The following is an 18,486-nucleotide window of genomic DNA, read 5'->3' on the forward strand; positions in this document are numbered from 1 at the left end:
GAGTGCGGTGAAATGGAAGAAAGAATCAGTTATTTTAAGATAAAGGCTCTTTGGGAGGTATAGAAGGGCATTTTCAATATGACATCTAAGTTCAACTTTAGACATTTTGCACAAGACGTCCAAAATCCGAATAGGAAAAAAGGGAGCATTTATTTGAATTCCATTGCAGTGCCCCCTAGGGTGGCCCATTGCTGTCCTGGGATGTCTGGGTGACCAGTCTACTAAAAAAATGTTGGCCCCTCCTACATCCCAATGGCTTGATTTTCTACATTTTTCACTTAGACGTTTGTTTGTTTGAAAATGATAAAAGTGCAAAGCAGAAAACCTTGTTTGAAATGGTATTTTGGGGGGGAAAAAATAAAGATAACCGTTTTCCTTTTTTTCGAAAAGGAGTAGTAGTAGTAGTAAGTGTGACAGTGTTGATTAACACCATTAGGAACCATCAAAGATGGATTTTCAGTTGCTTTCAGGTTTTGTTTTGTTTTTGTTTTTTTTGGGGGGGGGGAGGGGATTTGTTATGTGGCAGTTTAAAGATTATTTGAAAATTCAAAAATCAAAAAATACTGAAGAGCAAGACCACAAAATATAATCAACAAAAACTTGCTCTGAATGCTAACAGTAACCCAAGAGATATCCAACTACTACTACTACTATTTAGCATTTCTATAGCGCTACAAGGTGTACGCAGCGCTGCACAAACATAGAAGAAAGACAGTCCCTGCTCAAAGAGCTTACAACTGACTTAATTTATTAAGATAAAGAAACCTCAATAGCCAAGGGAGCCTACAATGATGGTCTACCCTTAAAGAGGCACTTATCATAGGTTTCAATCAAAACTCTGGAAACAAACCTCAGTGGAAAACAATTCCAACTAGAGAAAAAAACCACAGAGACCAAAAAACCAGAGAAAGCAGACAAAATCTCTAGGATTAGTGTTAGAACACTACCCCAAAAAACTACTGAAACAGTATCCAAAACATGCTGCACGTGCACGGAATAGAATAGTAGCTACTTAGCTTCTGCACCCGGGTGGTTACAGCAACTTCACAATGGTTGCTAGTAGTCATCCACCAGGTTCATCTCAAAATAGTAGTCTCTCCGTAGCACCCAGCAGCTCCCCGACAAGGAGCCCCCTTGTTTTGCTTCTGCTTCATGGGGAAAAAACACCAAGGACAAAGAATTTTTCAGTCATGCAACAAGACACAAAGATGGCGGCACTCCAAATAAAATGCCTTCAGCAGAAGATGCCCCTTTAGTGACATCATAGAAAAAGGAAACCAATCAGAAATATGCAAATAGTAAAGAAACTTATTAAAATAACAACCACAGGTTAAAGGAACGCTTCCCATTCTAAAGGGCAGACCATCATTGTAGGCTTCCTTATCTATTGAGATTTCTTTTTCTTGGGTTACTGTTAGCATTCAGAGCAAGATTTTGTTGATTATAGTTTAAAGATTATAGAATAATAGTAAATTTATTATACAGCAATTTATATTTATATACTATTTTTACCAAATATATAGGGGTATTTTGTTTTAGCACTGTTAACAGTAGTTTTTATGCTAATACAAGAAGGGAAAAAAACTGAAATTTTTCATGTTTATGTATTTGAATTGAATGTTATTAGTAGCTTTTATATAAGCAAAATGACACTAAGCATCTCCAAATAATTTTCAATTATTTTGTGTGTTGCAAGTGACTTGCTAATACTACACTGATCAATGTTGTGCTGAGCAAATGTGAATGGAGCTTACAAACTGATACACTGTGGCTGTATGATACCTCCATGATAATTATTTCTAGCTGCTGTTAAAACAACATAATTTTCTTATCTATATGTCTTGACTAGATTCTAAGCTCCATGGAGCAAGATCTGTATTTTATATGTATCTGTACTGCACTTCATACATGTGGCAACAGTAGAGCACTTCATACATGTGGCAATAGTAGAGCAGAGCATCTCAACTCTATCTCACCTATCTTACATAAATCCCAGCACCCAGAAACACAGCATAACTAATGATCGTACTGAACAATTTATAATCTTCACTTCCTTCGACCCCATGACGCATGAACCACACCTACCTCATCTGATCACAATATAACTTTGTATCTGCTATCAACCGAATTGGCAAATGCCTCTACGGTGCTATGTAAGCCACATTGAGCCTGCAAATAGGTGGGAAAATGTGGGGTACAAATGTAATAAATAAATAAACTCGGTCCTTGGAGCACACTCAGCCAGTCCGGTTTTGAGAATACCCACAATGAATATAAATGAGATGAAATTTACATGCACTACCAGTTTATTCTGTTTGCATACATATTCCTGGCAAAGCAGGGGGAAATCTGTCCTAGAATATGTTTTAATAATCTTCTTTATTTTAGAAATCAGATATCTTTTTTTTTTTTTTTTTTACATCTTTATCTGTGATGGAAGGCAACATTTATAATGATACAAATAGGCTTGTGATCAGTATGAGTACAATTAGTCTATGAATTCAAGATGTAGGATGATAAGTATTACTTTGAGTACGGTTAATTGGATGCTACAGTTTTAGCTGATTGCTTACAACCTGATTACTGAAACAAAATGCAAAAATAATGTCAGCGAGGGGGAATTAGTTTTAAATGTTCGCCAAACAGGAACATATGGCATACACACAGAACTGGAAGTGTGTAGTAATGTATGAATCATATTTAGACTGCATATTAAAACTGAGAAAATAATCCATATGTTCAAAATAGACTTTACTATAAAGATGCATTTCTGATTTGACATTTACATGTGAATATATGACCAACCTTAGTTTTAGACTGTGAGCTTGTTCTGAATAAGTACATATAAGTCATGGGTCAGGACAAAGGTCCATAAAGCCCAGTATCCTGTTTCCAAGAGTGGCCAATCCGGGTCACAAGTATTTGGTAGAATCCTAAAATGTAGCAAGATTCCACACTACCAATCCCCAGGAATAAAGCAGTGGCTTTCCTAGGTCTACCTCAATAACCGTTTATGGATGTTTCAACCAGGAACTTGTCCACACCTTTTTTTTTTTTTTTTTTAATCCAGCTGCTTTTACTATATCATCTGGCCACAGTTTCCAGAGCTTAATTTATGTGTTGAATGAAAAATATTTTTCCTATACTACTTAGTAACATCATGGCATGAAAGAGTAAACAATTAATTCAAGTTTATATGTTCCACTGTACTCAATTTTATAGACCCCTATCATATCTCCCCTTAGTCATCTCTTCTTCAAACTGAATAGCACAGCCTCTTCAGTCTTTCTTGTTCTATCCATTTTATCATTTTAGTTGCCCCTCTCTGTACTATTTGTAATATATCTGTTTTGAGATGGGACAACTAGAACTGCACAAAATGCTCAAGGTGCAGTCACATCATAGGGTGATACAGAGGCAGTATGGTATTTGTTTTATTCTCTTTTCTTCCCCTACTAATTCTTAACAGTTTCTTTTTTTTTTTTTTTTTTGCCTTCACCACATTTTGAGCAAAAGATTTCAACATATTGTCCACAATGATGCCTAGATCCTTTTCTAGGATAGTGACTCCTAATGTCGAACTCACCTTTATGTAGATATAACTTGGATCCTTTGAACTTGTCCACATTAAATTTCTTCTGCAGTTCAGATGCCCAAATTCCTAGTCCTGCAATTTCTCATAATCCTCATTAAGTTTAACAACTTTGAATAACTTTTTAGAAACATGATGGCAAATAAAGGCCCTATGGCCCATCCAGTCTGCCTATCCTCTGTAACCCCTAACTCTTCCTTTTCCGAAGCGATTTCACATGCTTATCCCATGCCTTTTTAAATTCTGACAGTCCTTGACTCCACAACCTCCACCGGGAGGCCATTCCATGCTTCCACCACCCTTTCTGTGAGATAATACTTTTAGATTACTCCTGAGCCTATTCCCTCTTAACTTCATCGTATGCCCTCTCGTTCCAGAGCTCTTCTTCAGTTGAAAAAGGCTCACTTCCTGTATATAAATGCCCTTGAGATATTTAAACATCTGTATCATGTCTCCTCTCTCCCAGCGTATACATGTTGAGATTCATAAGCCTGGCCCTATATTTTTCATCTGCAAATTTGATCATCTTGTTCCCATTTCTAGATCATTTATAAATGTTAAAAATTATCAGTCTCGGTACACAGATCCCTGCAGTACTCCACTGTTCACTTTCTTCATTGAGAAAATTGTCCAGTTAACCCAACTTTGTTTTCTATGTTCCCAGTCCACAACAGGATATTGCCTCCAATCCTATTACTTTTTAATTTTCTCAGGAAACTTTCATAAGGGACTTTGTCAAATGCTTCCTGAAAAATCCAAATACACTATAATGTGTCAACCAGCTTACTTTTAGTTTGGTTTATTCAAGAATTCATACACCTCCACTTGGAAATTCCGACAGAGCAGGTTACAGTATCCAAGTTTAAAATCTAGTCAATAGGTAGAAAATAAAGAGAAAGTTACAATCCATATATTAGAAAAGAAAATAGAGAACTTACCAAATCCTTACATAAGACAGTTCCAAACGTATAAATTGTGGTTTGTTATTCCAGAAGAAGGGACCCACTACACTAAAGATTGACAGATGGTGTCCAGATGAATATGACGAAAAGATAGTACTTTCAAGAGATGTTGCTGAGAAGAACGCAGTGTTTTTAATGATAAGTAATGGATAAGATAACAGAATAGAGAGCGTGGCAAACTAGAGTAGTGAATTTTAAGTATCAAAGTTAAAATTTTAAACACAATCCTATAGGAGCCAGTGTTCCTCCCTCAGCAAAGAAGTGTCATGATCCCATTTTTGTATGCCTTTAATAATTTTTATTGCTGTGTTATGTATAATTTGAAGGTGCTGAAGGTCAATCAGTCGATCCTTTTATCCATATGTTTATTCACACCTTCAAAAAATGTAGCAAATCAGTGAGGATACCTATTTCCTACTGATTGAAGAAGGCTTGATGACATCCTGAAGCATTTTGAGTGCTGAAAGATAAGTGCAGTTTTGTCAAGCTTTTTAAGACTATGCACTGCACTATTGCATATTGAACATTGGGGAAAAAATAGAGATGTTTTTGTTGGAAGGTTTTTTATGCCAGTGATGAAGAGATGTAGCCCCGAAGGTTGTTTGAGTTGAAGCTCTTTGAGGCTTTTTCCTTCCACCATTTTCATCTCCTATAGTGTAACAACTTTCTGGGGACAGATTGTTTATTATATTTTGTTGCAGTACATTTTTATAGTAAGGCATATTTTCTCAATTTTATATTGTTTTTAAAGCACAGTAAATATTTTACAGCAAATGTTTTTCTGTATAAAAGCCGTTGTAAATATTCTTGTCTTTTCATACCAAATGCTAATTTTCTGAGTTTTATAAAGTTTATATGCACTTAAAATGTGTTTTTCATTTTTTGTTATGGTCTAAAATAAAGAACCTTTTATAGAACACAATACTTTATGATGTGGTTCCTGTAAAATAATCCAAATAAACATCAGAATTAGTGCATTTTTTCAAGGTTTTCAAAATATTATACTAGCTTGGAAGTATCTATCCAATAAAGTCAATAATTGTAAAATGTATTAAATATTGGAGTATTGTCTTCTATTAAGTTTGCCTAGTTTCCTTGTACAGATAACATTTTTCTGTCCTCAGATAAAAGGATACAAAAACCTGAATCAGTGCTCACTAGTCTTTCTGTGGCCACCTGGAGGTGCAGGATAGCGACATCCTATGGGACACCTGTCCAGATCTCAACCTGAACATAGGTTTCATGACCCTGTTTGGGAAGCCACACCCTAAATTATTTGTGTACTTTTGTCAGTAATGGGTGTAACAACGTTCCCCACCAAACTTGTAGAATTTGAGATAAGGTGATCATGCATATTAGCTTAATGGTACAGTCCTTCATCGATCTATAACATCTGTATATAATTTTTGTTTTAACTGTACAGTGAACAAGCCCCCCCCCCCCCCCCCCAAGTATGAGCTTGGGTCCTACGCCTCATAGTTTGGTTCTTTCCCCCTCTACTCATTCTACACGTTCTTCCAGTGATAGTGACAGGAATAGGAACCTACGAGTAAAAGTCAAGAGTTTGTATGGGAGCCACATGTGATATTGAGTACCACATTTCAAGCGGTGGGTATTTCTGTAGCCCTTCTTACTCTGACACATTATAGGCGCTGATCACAGTAGTACCCAAAACTGTGCACCATTCTATAAATTTGGACACCAAAATAATAGACATATGGATAGGAAATATGAATGTATAGTTTCTGGCAAAGTGTGCACATGCTGATAAAATTGGCATGTGCCATTGCCTTGTCTCAATGAAGTAGAAGTAGCACTAGCACAAGAGAGGAAAACTTTTCCCAGGAAGACTCAATGTGAGAGAGATAAAAAGGCAGTATAATCTGCTGTGTGGGGACGATGAGGCCAAAATGATCTCCAACCATCAGAATGTCACATATCAAAAAATAAAAGCAGTCTACCACTAGAATAAAGACATGGAAGATCTAAAAAGGAAAGTGTGTGATGTATGTGGTAGAGACTGCAAGAAAAGGCCATGACAGCCAGATAACCCTCACTTTCATTGAAAGAGGCCACCTGTAACTATGGACCATTGCTGGGGTCAGCCAACATGACAGCTTGGAGATCAGTTGGATGTTGCCCTTTGTTACTCCTCCTTTTGCATCATTGGGTGATGAGCGTGGAGGCTCTACAAGATGTTTATAAAGCAGGACCCCTTCCCCTTCTCCCACAGGTCTCCTCATATACATAGCTAAGGAACCTTTACATGATGTGATACATAGGGAAATTGGGGTTTGCCATTGCTCACCTGCCTCCTTGAATACATCTGTATACTACTTTAAGAGTTCTCTCCACAAGTGTCTATTCCTTGTTCATACCCCACTAAATCTTTACCTACCATTCCCTCCATATACCAAGCCTACATTTTTTATATGCATTATGAAGGTTAATATATGTGCATTGATAACCAAACACCTGCAGTGATTCTCTTATGTAGACATGATAAAATGTTAATATTGCCTCATTGGGTATAACCAACAACTATGTTGTCTGTCCTGCAGCAAGACAGTCTATGTAGACATGATAAAAGGCTTATATATATCATGTGGGTTCTCTTGGGGGGGGGGGGGAAGAGATAACGGAGGATATGGATGGGCAGACTGGATGGGTCATATGGCCTTTATCTGCTGTCATTTTCTCTGTTTCTAAGAACACCCTAGGTACAAGGAGAGAGACAAGTGTCACTAACAGTAATATTTTGTGAGGGACAAAATATCAGTATATGGTGACAAGAACATTCTAAGGCAAAGGGAGAAGAAAAAATGGCACAAACGCTGATATGCTCAGCCCAAGGCACTGAGAGGGACAAAGAATCGGGAGTAGTGGTATGTACTACATTATTTGGTTGGTCCTTTTAAAAAGGTATCACATCCTCTACAGACTGTTTTCTCTAGGAAAGATAGGACCCCTAAAACCTTACCAAGCTCAAGTCATACAGTTTCAAAACTTTGCAGCTTGCTCATCTCCACAAATCAAGCAGTGTAAACTTGCAAAAGGACTCATAACCAAAGGAAAAGCTAGAGAAGCACAGAAAGCCCCATCAGAGGCTGAAAGAACTCAAAGGATAAGGCTCAGGAGGGGAAGAGGAGGAAGTGCTGTGTGTACTGTTGTCTTCCACAAAGCAGGGCCAAGTCATACTCAGCATGTTTGCTAATTTTCACACTCCAGGACTCATGATGGAGTAGGCTAATGGTTAGAGAAATAGGTTTGGAACCAGAGGTCTTGGGTTCAAAATCCCACAGCAGTTCCTTTTGTGGCCTTGGGATGGCCAGGGATGGTGTTGACAACCTCATTCCGCATTGGACCCCACCATAGAACATCACACTTTTGTCAGTCCCTATAAGCCATTGCACAAGGGAGAGAGAGAAAGAGTGGGCTCATGCTTTATCTTGGAATAAAGAGATGTGTCGTTATACATGTATTCAGAAAGAAGCTGTTGGATGTTTACAGTCACCACTGGTATCTCTTCTTGCTAAAAGGTACTGAAAGCAGAGCCCATGTACTGGTTGGGACCTCATCAGACAGTGTTAACTTTTTTCCATGACACTGACCTGATCAGGTATGATAGCACTATTACTACTACTAACATTTCTAAAGCGCTACTAGGGTTACGCAGCGCTGTACAATTTAAACATAGAAGGACAGTCCCTGCTCAAAGAGCTTACAATCACCCTTTGTGTACAGCACTTGCAGAGCGCAAACCACGCTTCATGTTTTTATATCCTGCCATAGTGAAGGTGTATCATGCTGGCCAGTGGTATATTCTTACTCATTAGTGGAAGCTTGTGAGTTTGTCAACACCATGAATGCAGAGGAGGATACTACCTCACCTTGAACTTTCTCCCTTGAAATGACTTTTTGTGTGCTGTTCCCTTTTGTTGTTTTCCATTTACTATTGGGAAGGTTGGTGTCTAAATACATGTATCTGCCTGCTCCTGGAGTGGGAATATGTATGCTTATATATGAGTACTGCTGAAGCACAGGAGCATTGGAGCCCTGTTCAGTGTTAGTGGCATGATCAGCTATATCTCCTCTAGATAGTTCAGAGGGGTGTTAGCGAGTGAGTGTGATCTGTTTGAATGGGTTTGGGTGGTTGGTGGGGTGGAGGAGTGGAAGTGGGTGTGAGGGGTGGATGGGGGGATTTGATTTAGTATGGTTGGGTGTTTGTGTTTGGTTTTTTCTATTCTTTACAACTATGGTTTGGGGTCAGATCCGGCATTTTATTTATTTAGATTTTGCTCACACCTTTTTCAGTAGTAGCTCAAGATGAGTTACATTCAGGTACTCTGGATATTTGTTTTCTTGAGGGCATTCCTAGAGCCTGCGAAGCCATGGTCTTTTGTCTGTTTTAAATCGTTATCATGCAGATATTGTGTGTCTTCAGGAAACTAAATTAACCAGTGAGGAACATCAGAAGCTTGGCCAGAGTGGGTGAGGTTTATTATGCTTCCTCTCTGACTGAAAAGCTGGAGTAGCTGTCTTGCTGAGCAAATCTTTCCCTTGTGAGGTGCAATGGGACCTCACTGACCCCTACGGGCATTATTTACTATTGACACTTATTTGTTGGGATTCCAGTTTCATCTTTTGGCTGTGTGCTCTTGACTGCCTCTAGTGAGAGTTCCAGTAAGCCATCACAGCTATGAAAACTTGTACTGCACCAGGCCCAGATGGTTATACCCCTGAGTTTTATAAACTTCTCACAGCGGACCTTTGTGGACCATTGATTGCATATTGTTATGACGTGGTGGACAGGGGGGTGCCTTTCTGCCTAGGGCAAATAAAACCCTGATTATCCTTATTCCTAAACCCGGTAAATCAGGCTTATTTCCTGCATCTTATCACCTGATTTCCCTTTTAAATGTCGATATTAAGTTGTTAGTCTATTAGCAGATCAATTATCGACTTATCTGCTTGATCTAATTTGTGAAGCCCAGGTGGGATTTGTTAAAGGTCGCCAATCAGTTCTTAATATGCAGTGGGTACTCTTGGCTATGGCCCATGCCCAGACGACAGGGATACCAAGTATGCTGGTCAATTTAGATGATGAAAAAGCATTTAAGTTTCATTAGGATGATCTTTTCTGGACTTTGCAGCATATGGGCCTCTCTGGCTGGTTTCTCCAAGTCATTCGTATGCTTTACCATTCCTCTGAGGCAGCTATCCTTGTAGATGGCACTAGAACAGCCTCATTTCCAATCTTGCAGGGTACTAGGCAGAGGTGCCTGCTTTCCCCACTGTTGTTTTTAATATATCTGGAGCCCTTCTTGTGGACTATTTATAAGGAAATGGAGATGGTCCAAGAAAGCACAAAGGCAGACGGTCTGCAAACTCCAAGGTGGAAAGCAAAAAGAGCAGATTGTTTAAAAGTAAAATGTAATTTATTTTTAAACAGTATAGCAATACTTATATAAATACAAACAGCCCGACACAGGCCGTGTTTCGCCCAACTGGGTTGCTTCAGGGGCTATACAAAAGTCCTTTGCTACCAAATATGAGGCAAATGGAGAATGTCCTGTCAATAAATATACGGAGGATTGATTTGATCTAAAAAAAAGCAGCTGAATCAGAGATGCCAAAACATAATCCGCTGACGTAGAGCAGCAACCTCAGAGATATGAGACCGTAGCACTGGCTCTACGTCAGCGGATTATGTTTTGGCATCTCTGATTCAGCTGCTTTTTTTTAGATCAAATCAATCCTCCGTATATTTATTGACAGGACATTCTCCATTTGCCTCATATTTGGTAGCAAAGGACTTTTGTATAGCCCCTGAAGCAACCCAGTTGGGCGAAACACGGCCTGTGTCGGGCTGTTTGTATTTATATAAGTATTGCTATACTGTTTAAAAATAAATTACATTTTACTTTTAAACAATCTGCTCTTAAGGAAATGGAGATTACCGGTATTCAGGTGGGGTCCCAGGAAATCCAAGTATTAGATTTTGTGGATGATATCCTCCTAACGCTGTCCCAACCTCAGAGTTCTCTGGTTTGACTACTTAGTATAATTGAGGAATTTCATTACTTTAAATCTACAAAAATCGATTGCACTACCTCTTCAACCCTCTGTGTGGCAAGATTGTGTAGGCCAAGTTCCCCCTCACTTGGGCGGATGGCATTATTAAATATTTAGTGGTTTTGATTCCTCAGAATTTGTCCACTTTGTATCTTTGCAACGTGGAGCCCTTACTCCTATCCAACAAGAGCAAACTGCAGACTTGGCAGATGTTCCCCCAAACTTTGATGAGGAAAACAGCATTATATAGTATGATCTTGTTGCCCGAGTGGCTCTATATCTAGCAAAATGCTTCCCCTAGTTCTCACAGTCACACATGACCAGCAGGCCTCTAAGATTATTAATGCTTATTTATGGAATGGTCTGCGAGCAAGACTGACGATCATGCGGGCTTACTTACCTCAAGACAAATGTTGTTTGGGGTTATTGCATGCTCACCTTTTCTCTTTGGCCTGCATCATGAGACACATTAATGATTGGTTTTGCAATGTGTGTCAATTTTCATTCACATCTGTGGAGATCGTTTTATCTCGCCCTTTGCATTTTTTTTTTTTACAGGTCAATCGTTTAGGGCCCTTTTGGCGTACCTACCCTATTTTCCATTCCTTATGTCTCACCTGGAGGTACATGTGCAGAGCTCTAGGGGTCTCCCTGTTAGTCACCTCGTTTCTGCCCTTTTGGGAAAATGGCAGGTTTGTACCCGGCCTTTCTTCTGTTTTCAGGCATGGGTGTAAGAGGGAATAACTTTTCTTTTTCAAGTGGTAGAGGATGATGGCTCGCCAGGTGCCCTTGGCCTGGATTGGCCGCTGTCGTGGACAGGATGCTGGGCTCAATGGACCCTTGGTCTTTTCCCAGTGTGGCATTACTTATGTACTGAAATCTTTTGCTGCTTTCCAGACAGAATTCCAGTTGATATCTAAGGATGTATTACATTATGTACATTCATTACCAAAAGACAGCCTTGATGACAGACATTCATGAATGCTTAACTGAGACTTTTATATTGGAGGCATAACTCCGTGTACCACTATATTTCCATCAAGCTGCTTTGCAGGCCCTTCTTCCAGAATTTGACTTTGTGGAAGTGGCTCGGAAGTGGTCTGAAGACTTGCATATGGACATAACAGCCAACCACCTGAAACGAAGCCTTTGATCACATTGCACTTTAAGAATGTGCTTTTTTGGGAATTACAATAAATTGGTGTTATGACTGCACATTTCTCCAGTGTGGGCATATAAGGCCCGGTTTAGTGCAACAGATTGCTGTTCCGAGTGTCATCGGCCTTCAGCATCTCTCGGCCACTTATTTTGGCACTGCTCTGCTATATATTTTCTGGTATGTGGTCAGTGCCCATGTCTTGCTGACGTGGAGAGCTTGAAGGACCCCATGGCCATCAGCTTTATTTGTGACTTTTGATATTGTCCGCCCAATGTCTAAAGGATTCTTGAGCTTTAAGCACTCAATTTTGCTGGGGAAAAAACGTCTATTACAATGCTGGCTCCATTTGGAATCGCACTCCCTATCACAATAGAGATCTTTGATGATTACACAAGTCTCATTAGAACGCTGTGAACAGTCAAATATGGATTCTGTAGCTGGAAAGCACCTTTGCATGATTTGGGAGCCCTTTTGGGCTTCATTAACGCCCCTGACCCATAGTCATATATTAAATGCTTGGGGGGGGGGAGGGGGGTTGTGGTTTTCTTTAATGAAGTGATTGCCAAACCTGGTCCTCCTCTACATGCAAATCTTTCTCATGGATATTCATTGTGTTTATCCTGAAAACCTGAATGGCTGAGGTGCCTCCAGGAGCAGGTTTGGGAATTACTGCTCTAATGTGTTTTCTCTGCCTGTGTTTCTTGATGGTTCGTTTGTATCATGGATATTGTTCCTTACATTCTCATTGCTGTTTAACTGTGTTTTTGGTACTCTGTTCTTGGCAGCTTTGTACACAATAGAAAAAAAATGTTATGCCACACTTATATATGTGGGAAAGCAAACGCGATAATAAGGTATGGTTTTATTCCATGCTAGTAAATGGAAGGATTTATACGACACCTATAAAGGCTCAGAGAGATGCAAGGCAAACAGGAGCAAGGACATAAACACTTAAGATTGAGTTAGGTCCAAAACAGCAGGTACAGAGACAATACCCTTGCTATTGTCTGCACCCTTCTACCAGACTGCAGCACAAGATGATGCACCCTAGGCCAAGGACTGAAGGATCAGAGGTGTCAACATCTCAGGACCAAATGAAGGCCAAGGTAGCAATTATTGTAGCAAAAACATCCCAAGGCACAAAAATTGGGCAAAGCACCTCAAAACACTGAGAGAGAAACCAGTAAGACGCATGGCATCAACACCCTAAGATACTGAGTGCCAAGTAAGGCAGAATGAAGAGTGGCATAGCTATGGGTAAGCCCCCGCTTAGAGATCAGGCTTACCCAACAGCAGCACACCCTTACCGGGGCAACTCCCAAGCTTCGCCAACTGAAAACCTCCTCTTGAAGGCCCTAAGAACTCTGCTCTCCACCGCAGCTGTCTGCGGCAGCTCCCTAAGCCACCATCACTGCCAGCCATGCATGAGCAAAAACTAAGCATGCTGCTGGCATTGAAACAGAAGATGAGGAACTAAAAGGCCAAGGACATCATTCATAATTTCAACTATCTGCTGCTGCTACTGAGAAGTGCTTTTTGTCCTGACAGTATCAGTCATTACTTCTATGGCTATGCCACTTGCATGTGACTGCTCATCAGATATACTACTAACCAGCTTCCCCAAACCCTCTACACCTATCAGACTTTCAGTAATTCCTTTCTGTAATCTTCAAGTCCCAAACATGACATCTAAATCAACAGATTCTTGGAAGATCTGTTCTAAACACTGGCCACAATGAAAAATGGAGCACATGTACACAGGGCCGGTCCTAGGGTCTCTGGCGCCCCCCTCAAGACTATGGGTTGGCGCCTGCGCGCCCCCCCCCCAGCATCTCCTTTCTTCTCCCACCCTGCCCCTGTCCAGTGATTCTCCTTCTCCCCCATCGCCTTTGGTGCTTTAAATCTTTAATTTACCTCCGTTCCAGTAGCCGCGTCATTTGAAAGCCTTGCCCCGTCTCTAGCCTTCCCTCTCTTGAGTTCGTTCTGCAGCCCCGCCCTCGAGGAAATGACATCAGAAGGCGGGACTGCGGAACGAACTCACGAAGGGAGGGAAGGCTAGAGACGGGGCAGGGCTTTCAAATGATGCGGCTGCTGGAACGGAGGTAAAGATTTAAAGCATCAAGGGCGGCGCGGTATGGCGGCGCCCTTGAAGGCAGGCGCCCCCTGCAGTGCTTACCTCGCTTACCGGGTTTGACCGGCCCTGCATGTGCACATTGTCCTCTGATGACAAGACAGCTGGTAGCTTCTTCCTGCTATTATCTACAGATAGATAGATGTACTGTGTATGACTGATTTTCAAATTAAAGATCCACAGAGTTGTGGGAGTCCACCTCAGCAGATCCAGACGTGCTTGCAAGTGGATCCCCTTCTTCCATGAACCTCCTTTCACTGCAGGAGCTACTTACATGGAATTTATACCACTGCCACAAATGCAGTTGAAAACAAATGCAGATCTGAAGAATTAAGGGTTAAGTCGTCTTGGGCTGAAAAATCTTAAAAATTGTCTTTAGTGAATTACTAATAGATGCCAGCTTAGCAAATTCTACCAGACATTATAGTAGGTACAAACAGACCATGCTTTCTGCAGTGTTTGCAATTATTAATAGACAAAAGGATCAATGGGCCCCCAGAATGAGCAAGTCTGCAAATTCAGAAACTGCAAATGCTGTATTAGTTTACTTTAAAAGTTTAACTATCAATCTGTTTCTAAAGACATGTACACCAGGTGTTAACCTAATTCTGCTTCCTAAAGACGTCACAGATTTCCTTGATTTTTGTATAGATTGATTACCTCATGACCAGCCAATCCACTTGGATTTGCAACTTCGCCTATATAAGTTTCTTCTGCTCTTAGTTGTACTTCATCTTTGCAACTTAATCATCTCTTCCACTGCCTTGGCAATTTATCACAATTGTGAATAAAATAACTCTCCTGATAGACTTTGTTTTGTTTCAGAATTTAGTTTCTTTGCAAGGTATTTCTTTTAATCTGTTTTCACCAACAGTAGGTGCTAAAACTGGTGATTTTCTATCAGGTCATACAAAGTCACACCCCTGGAACCTTTTTGAAGTTACTTCCTTTTCCCCACTGCAATTAAAGTGGAAATTGGAAACCCATGCTGACCCTGACCTGGCACTTTTTTACCCAGAAAATTAGCACTAATAATGTTTATTTTAACAGGACTCATCAGGGTGCATACTGCACATTCAGGCCTAATGTAATAAGAGTGCAAGGCTTTGTACATAGCTAGCTCAGTTTTTGCACACAATTTTGTGTGCTGTCAGTGGTGCCCAATACTAAAATGGGTTTTCTGCACATATCTGTGCAACAAAATCACAGGCCGATGCTCAAATGCAATACCAGTGCTAGAGGCAATTAGTGCCAGACTAGCACTGGCGTTAGTGAGTGCAGAATGGTCAGAGGGCTCTAACAAGGGAAACAATGTGTGCACCTAAGATTAGAGTAACTAGCACGCACAGGTATTCAAACAGATGTTAATGTGGTTATTTTATATTCCCTCCCAATGCTCAGAGAGCAGCGCACAAAACAAAGCCATCCTTACCACTGAAAACCTAATGCCTGCTTGGAGCAGGTGTTAGGGTGTTTGAAGAGAGGATTTCTCAAGATTCTTTCTTTAAAAATGTGCTGGTTTTGATTTCTTTTGGAAGTGGAAGAAAGCCCGTGCAAGCCTGTAAGCGCCGTTACTGAGAAATAAATGTGTGCGAGTCTGAGCAAACCCAAAAGAGAAAGCATACATTGGCCCCTGTTTCCTACACTTAAATATAAGCCTTCCAAGTAAAAATAAAAATTGAAAAGCTTATATTTAAAGGTGTGGAAAATAGGTGGTGATGTGTGCTTCGCTTTCAGGTTTGCCTGGTGCATGCAGACAAGAGCTGAGCTTACAGCGAAACTCTTCTTCTATGTGCCAAGCACACCCCCCCCCCCCCCCTTACTTTTGATTTTACAATGTGCATATAATTTGAACACCATTTCCTTTGAGGATTGGCTAGTTTTCTGCACTGTTCTGGCAGTATGGGTTCTGTGCTGTTGGCTTTATCATAGGAGTTCTGAGCACTGGTCTGTCAGCACACAACTCATTTAAATTCCATGGCAATGAAAGCATTTGCTGTTCAACACAGATTGAAAAGAAGTGCACAGAAGAGCAGAAGGCTGAGCATAAGATCATATGAATAGCCATACTGTACCAGACTGAGGGTCCATCTATCCCAGTATCCTGCTAAGTGGCCAACCCAGGTCGCACGTACCTGGCAGAATCCCAAATAGTAGCAATATTTAAGATTTACTGTAGCTGTGACTTTACTAAAAGGTCTGAGGAGTAAAAGGTTAGCTTGTAATTCTGCTGTCAGTGTTAGTGAGGATTTCATTCCTGTTTCTTCTCTTTAGTCTGCGCACACAGGTCATGAATGCAACTTTTTTTCTGGTTTCCTCGAAGAAGTTGGGTCAAAAAGACAGGGAAGAGGACATATGTGCCTACTATGGAGCAAACTCTATTACTCTGATGAGGGAGCATTCACTTCTGTTGCACCCCTTTTTAAAAGTCTGCTCATATGGATGGGGAGCTGAGGGAAGGTGTGCTAGACTGTTGACAAATATAGTTGGTATTGGCACTTGGAGCTGTACATCTGTGCTGGATTGCTATTTTGTGCTTAAATATTGGTACTGGAAAAATTGTATGCACAGAAAAGTGGAACATAATTCTTTAAATATAAATAAATAATATCCATTTACATATGGACAACGTTACAGTTCTGTTCCACTTCTCTTTAGAGAATTATTGTAATGTTTTTCATTGTATTCTATTTATAATTCTAAGTCGTATACTGTAGTTACATTTTTATGATAAATTTTACATTCATGTTTATTATTTATGTATATTTAAACGTGTGTGTTTTGATTTATAATGTTTATATTTTATATTATAGTATATTTTTGTCAATGTGTTTTTGCTAGCAAAAAAGATGCCGGTACTCAAATGCCAGGCCACCCTTCAGAGGTGGGGTAATCACTGAGTAACCCACCCCACAATAGCCAGGCTCCCTGCAACCAGTCACAGAATCTATGGCAAGGCAGAATTGTTGTGTAGAGCCTGAGCTCTTTCATTAAAACTTGGGGACCATGGGTCTATTTTTGCAGACAATTGAAAAGGTGCCGGTACTCAGTACCCCCTCAAAAAAAGCCCTGATTTTTGTGTATGTTTTTTAGACTCCTGAGGTAGTAAGCGCCAGAACACAGCTGTGTCCAGTCATTTGATGTTTCTTAATAAAGACTTAATTTTCATACGTCTCCCGGGGTTTTTTGTTTTTTTTTGCAAAGGCCAGACCATCCTACTCCCTTTTGCTGCTTTACCTTGACGTGGGAATTATGGGTTCCTCCACCTCTTGTGGTCGTCCCTTGTCAACATACAGTTTCTATGCACAGCTTATTTGCATACTATTTGGTTACTGTATTGGATGCAAATTATTTTTCCCACATATATGCAGTAGAAACAGGGCCGGTCTTAGGCAGAGGCGACCGAGGCGGCCGCATAGGGCCCCGCGCCCAAGGGGGCCCCGCGCGGCACGCCTCAACTCTGCCTCCGACCTCCGCTCCGCACCGCCTCGGACTGCAATGCGCATCATCAATCCGCTTGGCCCCTCCCACCACCGGCGCCCCCCCCCCCCGCTTGGGCCCGCTGAGCCCCTGCCCGCCGTGCCGTCAGCTGAGCTCCCCGGCAAGCCAGTGACGGCCCTGACTAGTCCCCGACCCACCCAACAGACAGTTTCAGCAACGCCGACAGCTCACCTCTCCAGCTTTTTTCACTTCCCGCTCAATGCCCTGCCTTCTGATGAGGTGTTTCCGTGAGGGCGGGAGTCAGTGAGCGGGAAAAACTGGAGAGCCACGAGGTGAGCCACTGCTGTGCTGCGAGCGAGTTGGAGTGTGTGCAGTGGAGCAAGAGCAACACACAGACGGCTCCTTTGGTTCTTTTTTTTTTTTTCTCCAGCCTGCCTCTGAGGAGACCGCAAAGGCCGTGGCTGGGAAAATAAAACATCAGACGTTGAAAGGTGAGAGGGAAAAAAGATATCTACTTCCAGCCTTAGCCTGACTTTTTGACATGCCCTAGCTTTTCTTTGTCACATAAATCTGCACTTTGGGGGTTTCTCTGTTGCCCTGGATGTTTTTCTCGCTCTCGACCATTGTAAGTGGCTTTGCTAGGAAGTTACACGTTTCTATGTTAACGATAAGGATTATTTTGAAATGGGATACTTTATTTTTTTTTTACTGGCTGGCTGAGTTGGCATAGAAATACAGAGACTGTCAACTCCAGGAGGGATCATGGACACAGTCACTCCTGGAATTACACAAGTTATAGGGTTGGCACATAAATACAAACTTTTCACTTCCAGGGCTAGAGGGCTAATGGGTTTGACATAAGGACAAAGAACCTGTCACTTCTAGGACTGGAAGGTTCATGGGACTGGGATCACACCTGTATGACTGGATGGCTCAGGGGTTGGCATAGAGAGCCTTTATGACAGGAAGGCTTGCACTGGATGGCTCAGGCTTAGCACAGGGGGTCCAAAGCCTGCCATCCGTAGAACTGTGTGGCTCAGGGGTTGCATGCACGGGTACCAGTGTCTGTTACCTGTAGAATTGGATGACTGTTGGAACTGGTATAGGGAGAAAACCTGTCCCTTTT

Source organism: Microcaecilia unicolor, chromosome 1 (genome assembly GCF_901765095.1).
Source record: "Microcaecilia unicolor chromosome 1, aMicUni1.1, whole genome shotgun sequence".
In the NCBI taxonomy this organism is placed as follows: domain Eukaryota; kingdom Metazoa; phylum Chordata; class Amphibia; order Gymnophiona; family Siphonopidae; genus Microcaecilia; species Microcaecilia unicolor.